Genomic DNA, 6,651 nt, shown 5'->3' with positions numbered 1-6,651 from the left:
GGGAGTGGGGGGTGGTGGGGGGGACCCATGGGGGGGACCCAATTCAATCCCTAAAAGGAGACTGGCTCCTGGCTGTGTTCTTGGAGGTCCCTCTGCATCCCTAGTCCCCGGCCTGGGCAAGGATGACCCCACACAGAAGTGGGGACTGGTATCCTGCCAGAGCAGTGGCTTCATTCATTTTAGCTGAATATCAGCCTGCCTCCCCCCACCCCCCCGCCCTTGCCCATCAGCATTGTGGGATCACTTCCTGCCAGCCTGGACCAAAGCCGACAGGAACAGGCATGTTCCCGGTGCCAGGCGGTGATGCTTTTTGCAGGGGTAGGTGTAGGAGGGGGCACGGGCCTCCTCCCGTCACACAGTCTGGGCCCCGAGCAGCGCTTCAGGGTTTGCAAGCGAGGCACGTGTGTGCGTCCTGGGGGTGATCCGGAGCTCTGGCCAAATGCCACGGCTCTTGGAGTCCCTCTGCCCCGCATTCAGCCACGTGCCAGCGGTCCCGAAGATCAGCGTTTATTTGACCCCACTGTGTACCGGGCACCCCATCCTTGCCGCACAGATATGGGTGCCACCCAGAGAGCTTGTGTGATGAGTTCAGGACCTTGGGTGTATGGGTGGTGTCAGCCGAGTCCCTCCTGCAGGACCCCGTGCAGGATTCCCGCTCTCCCCACATCTCTCACCGGCTCCGCTGGTCACGGCCACCTCCCGGGTCAGTCTGAGAGGCGGACACAGCTCTGCCTGGCGCCTAGTTCACGCTTCAGGCACTGGAGGTGAGGACAAGGGCAGGGAGACTGACATCTGAGAGACACCCGAGCCCCCGACTGGTGCCCACACTGTCTGTGGACAGCAGAGAGCCCACAGTGGCTCCTCTGTCCTTTAAAGAGCCTGGGGGTCCTCAGCCATGCCCTCGCCCTCTGGCCTCGCCCTGAGCCAGGGTCCCTCCCGTCTTTTCAAGTCTCCTGGTTTCTAATGTGGGAAACGCTGTTTGCAAAATGTCAACTCTGCACCCAACCGCTCACTGCCCTCTTCTCTGTGATGGGGGCGGGTGGGGGGCAGTGGGGGCAGTGATCACAGCTTCCAAACCCTGAAGAGGACAGAGCTGAAAACAGGGTTCCTTTGTAGGGGAAGCATAGATGGGTTCATGTGCATGACTCCAATCCAAGTTCAGGATTACTTGGCCCCCTGTGCTACTCCGAGAACCTGAGTTTCCACAACGATGGGAGAGTTCAAGTGTGTACTTGTTATAATCAATCATTTGCTTTATTTCAAATGCATACCCACTAACCTCAGACAACACCACCCCTCCACTGGCCATGTGATGATGGAAAACAGTTTAAGATTTTCCTTTTTTGTCTGTTGCTTTTGTGCTGGGAAATAACCTGTTAAGGATACAAGGTCAGATTATTAGCTTTTACTCATCCTGAGGCCATGCAGCTGAGGGCCAGCAGAGAATGGTTGTGAATCAGTGTCTGGAAAGGCCAAGGACATATATATCACCGAGAGAAAGCCACAGGGAAAAGAGATGTTGAGGACAGACCCATCAGCCCTGTGGGCAAACACTAGGGGAAAAAACCAAGTAGTAGGGAAAAAATGGAACTAATGATGGATTCGTGACAGCAGACCGAAAGAGCTCATAGGTCCAAGGCAGGGCTGATGGAGAAAACACACCAGATATAATCAGATGTAGTTTCTGAACTCTCAGGGAAAAGTGAAAGTCTTGCAAGCTTCCGTAGAGGACAAAAAAAATATTACAAAGAAAAAAGCAGGGATTTCTCTGGTGGTCCAGTGGTGTGCCCCCAGTGCAGGGGGCTTGGGTTCAATTCCTGGCCAGGGAGCCATATCCTGAATGCTGCAACTCAGACCCCACACGTGGCAGCGAAGTTCACATGTGCTATAGCTAAGATCCAGCATAGCCGTATAAGTAAATTTAAAAAAAGAATGGTGCAGTCATATACATTCTTTAAAAAAGAAAAGGCATCAGGTTGTCCTTGAACTTCCCATTTGTTACTCTGAGACACTAGGAGACGTGGGCCAATGTCTACAGAGTGCTACGTGGCAAGGACCCTGCTTGGCACTCCTGCACCCCAATTATTGCTGTTCAGTCGCTCAGTCGTGTCCGACTCTTTGCGGCCCCATGAACCACGGCAAACCAGGCTTCCCTGTCCTTCACCATCTCCCAGAGTTTGCTCAAACCGATGTCCATTGAGTCGGTGATGCCATCCAACCATCTCATCCTGTCATCCCCTTCTCCTCCTGCCCTCAATCCTTCCTAGCAGCAGGGTTTTTTCAAATGAGTCAGCTCTTCACATGAGGTGGCCAAAGCATTGGAGTTTCAGCTTCAACATCAGTCCTTCCAATGAACACCCAGGACTGATCTCCTTTAGGGTAGACTGGTTGGATCTCCTTGCAGTTCAGGGGACTCTCAAGAGTCTTCTCCAACACCACAGTTCAAAAGCATCACTTCTTGGGCACTCAGCCTTCTTTATGGCCCAATTCTAACATCCATACATGACTACTAGAAAAACTAAAGTTTTGACTTCTATGGACCTTTGTCAGCAAAACGATGTCTAAGCTTTTAACACTCTGTTTAGGTTGGTCATAGCTTTTCTTCTGAGGAGTGAGTGTCTTTTAATTTCACGGCTGCAGTCACTGTCTGTGGTGATTTTAGAGCCCTAGAAAATAAAGTTTATCACTGTTTCCATTGTTTTGCCATCTATTTGCCATGAAGTGATGGAACCGGATGCCATGATCTTCATTTTCTGAATGTTGAGTTTTAAGCCAGCTTTTTCACTCTCCTCTTTCACCTTCACCTAGAGGCTCTTTAGTTTCTCTTCACTTTCTGCCATTAGGATGATATCTTCTGCATGCCTGCGGTTGTTGACATTTCTCCCAGCAATCTTGATATTTCTCCCACAGTGAATAATTGTACTCAGCCGTGTCCCACTCTTTGCGACATGACACGACATGGATCCTTGTAATCAGCGATCAGAACAGCGACGCCCACAGAAAGCTTTCCCTGTCCTGGTGCTGCTCAAATTGCTTTACGTGTATGAGCTTCATTCATCACCTCTCACTGATGAGTATCAGAATCCTCCCTGTTTTATAGGCCCAGAGAGGTTAAGTAACTTACCCACAGTCACACAGCCGGGGTTTGGGGTGGGTCTGTGCTATTTGCCCCTCTTTTACGCTCTCTACAGATATGGGTCACAGAGAAAGAGGCTCCCCGATTTGGGGAGGATCAAGGGAATACATCACCCACTTGAGACAGAGAGCCCCGACACAGTGGAGACTGAAAGCAGGGGTCTTCCTGCCGTGGTCACTGTGAGACCGAAGCTGAGGTCGGCTCCATGGGGACCTGGGATTTCAGTGAGACCCGAGCAGGTCATCGCAGGGCTAACTCGGTAGCTCCTGGCCGTGAGAGCTGGTCCTGCCTCTCCTGCATGGCATCGGGGCCCCAGCAGAGGCTCCAAAGGGAGCAGAACTTGCACTTGGGGGTCACTGGTGGGGCTTGCTTTTGTCTGCTAATGCAGAACCAGGAGTTCGATGTGGAGGCAGGAGAAGGAAGGTGACCCCTGGTGGGAAGCGGAGCCCAGATCACTCACAGAAGCTGATGGGGAGAAAGGATGTGGGGTGGACAGCAGCAGAGAGTGGAAAAGGCCAAAGACCCCACAGCGAGGGAAAGAAACAGCACACAGAACGTGAAAGGCGTGAAATGCAGACACCAACACTGTACCTGGGCTGAGTTCCCTGCTAAAGAGCAGAGACCACCAATCTGGGTTGTAAAAAGGCTGTATGTATTTTATTTCCTTTATTCTTTAAAAAGTTTTTTTAATTGAAGTATAGTTGATTTAAAATGATGTGTTAGTTTCAGGTGTACAGAAGAGTGATTCAGCGTCACACACGCGCGTGTGTGTGTGTGTATATACTCTTTTTTTTTACATTCTGTTAAAGAGGCATCTTTCAAGTGAGTGGTAAAGAATACTTGAGAATAAAGAGATGTTGAAAGGTTGCCAAGAAATGCAGATAAAAGGAGAGTAGGGGCATCATTTTTAGTCTAGAGAAGGTGGAATTGAAAATCAAAAACATTAAGTGGGAAAGAGACATTTTGAAGGATTAAAAGAACAATTTATGAGTAAGATAAAATAATCAAATCTGTATTCTACACTAATCAACTTAGCAGCTAACTGTATAAAACCAAGGTATTTAAAAATACGAGAACGTAGTGAATTCCAACAGGAATTGCAATGTACCATTTCAGAATTAGACCAAGCTAGTAGATGATAAATAAAGAAACCAAGCGTTAGAGAAATGGGATCACATATCAGCAAACACAATCTAACAGATGTATACAAAACATTTCATGCTTCACGTAGAGTTTATACGTTCTTTTCAAGAGCCGCTGACTGCTAATGAAAATTGATAATGTACTTAGTCACAGAGTAAACCTTGAGAAAAATTCGAAAGGCTGAGATTTTCTCTAGCCATGTTCTAGAAAAATTATAACTATTATATAAAATTTTGACAACACCCCCCCCCCCGCCCCCACAAACCCCAACCCTTTACTCCTTGGAAAGTAAGAGGCACACTCTTTAAATTATGCTTTATCGTCGGGAATGGATTTAGCTGCACGGCAGAGAACCAACGGAAGAGTGACTTAGAAGTCGGGGCTGGGTGGTGGTCAGACAGCAGGACAGTCCACGAGACCTCGGGCACCATGGCCTTGATGCTCCACCACCCCAGGGGCTGCCCTCATCCACCTGGTCCCCAACATTCTTCATCACTTCCGCTCACATCCCATTGGCCAGAAGTCAGTCACATGGTCGCCTAGCCTAGGGGATGCTGGGAGCTGTAGTTTTTATCCTGGGTGGGGATGTGCCCAGTGAAAACGGAGAGCTTTGTTACCATAGAAAGGAGAAGGATTTTGGAAAGCTATTAGACTCTGTACTACATCCTTAGAGGAAAATGGAAACGAAAACTGAAATTAATAACTCATCTAAGAGAGGGGACAAGGAAAGCACCTCAGTGGGACACAGAGCTGAGTAAAATGTAAGCTTTAGGTACATTCATCCTTGAAGAGGAAGGACTAAAAATAGAGGAATTAATTTATCACATGAAGAATGTATAATCAAAACAAAAAAACCCCAGAATATAAGAAGGGGGAAATGATAGAGAAAAAAGATAAAGAAAAGAAATCAGAAGAGTAGAAAGTATACACAAATCTCAGAGAGAATTTTGGGTTTTTTTTTTTTTTTCAGAGCACATTCTTTGAAAAGACCAAGCAAACACATAAATTTCTCACAAACTTGATTAAGAGATACAGAGAGTAGGAGAGACATGACTGAAAGCAAGAAAAAGACCATAACTAAAAAATTGGAAGAGATTAAAAATAATTTTTTTTTTACCGGAAGTTTCATGTAACTTGATGACCATAAAACTGACCTGAAGAAAAGGAGGTGACGTCCTGAAAAACATACAAATTAAACGTATAAAATAAATCAAAGTAAGTATAAATGATAAAACTTAACCTAAGAAGAAGTCGGTAGCTTGAACAGATCGCCTACCAGACAGCAGATGGAACACGGGTACCAAGGGTGGGGGTGGAGGTGGGGGTCTGCTGAGGAGCATGGTTTTCAGCGGGGATGCTAAAGTCCTGGAACTAGACGTGGTGATGCTTGTACGACTCTGGGAACGATGTAGCTAAGGCCACCGTGCACTTTAAAATGGTGAATTTGATGGCATCTGGATTTTGCCTCTGTTTTTCACAAAGGGCAGAGAGAAGGCTTGCGGGAAGGAGCCCTGAGGGATGGAGTGACGGGCAGTGCTCACCGGTGGCCGTGGAGTGCTGAGGGGATTCACGGTCTGTGGGAGGGGGTCTGGGGCACACCCATCCTTGGTCGGGTGATGCCTGTCACACGTCCTGCGGCGCCTGCTGACCACGAGCTAGGCCCCTGGGAGAGGCCAGTGCATCCGTGAGGCTCGTAGAAAAAGGGATGAGTGAGTGGGAAACAGCCTGAAAGCCGGACGCGCCTGGGGAGTGGCAGGGGCTGGGGCAGGGCTGGGGGTGCCCTGGGGCGCTGGCCAGGCTTTCCCGGGCCGACTAGGTGGATGCTGGCGCTCGCCAGAGGATGGAGCCGGGTCATCCGAGGGGCCTCGTCTCCCCGGAGGAGGAGGAGGAGGAGGAGGAGACAAGGCCTGATTCCACACCGGGCGTTTCCCGAGCCCTCTTGGCCTGTCGGCTGCTGCCTTAGGGACTGGGAGGAGCAGGGGACAGGGCAGGGGCCAGGGGGTCGGAGCCGCGGGTGCGGAGGGTTCTCGGTTCCGCCCAGGCTCGGGGGGTGTGTGTGTGTTGCGGGGGGCAGCCTCAAGCCCAGGGAATGGCAGAGCCTCTGTTTTCCTTGTGAAGCAGGAGAAGCTGTGGGGTCAGGGGGAGGGGGGGCTGGGAAGGAGAGGGTGTGGGGGACTCGCCTTGGGAACAGGGGCAGGGGCTGAGCAAGGCTCAGGGCTGTGGGGGGCCTTCACTGATGCCAGGAGTGCACACTTGCTCACGGCCCCTTGCAGCCCACCCATAGCCCGGGTTGTGGCCCTCTCAAAATCCTGCTGCTGCTGCTAAGTCGCTTCAGTCGTGTCCGACTCTGTGCGACCCCATAGACGGCAGCC

This window comes from Muntiacus reevesi, chromosome 22 (assembly GCF_963930625.1).
Source record: "Muntiacus reevesi chromosome 22, mMunRee1.1, whole genome shotgun sequence".
Classification (NCBI taxonomy): domain Eukaryota; kingdom Metazoa; phylum Chordata; class Mammalia; order Artiodactyla; family Cervidae; genus Muntiacus; species Muntiacus reevesi.
This window is presented reverse-complemented; position numbering follows the sequence as displayed.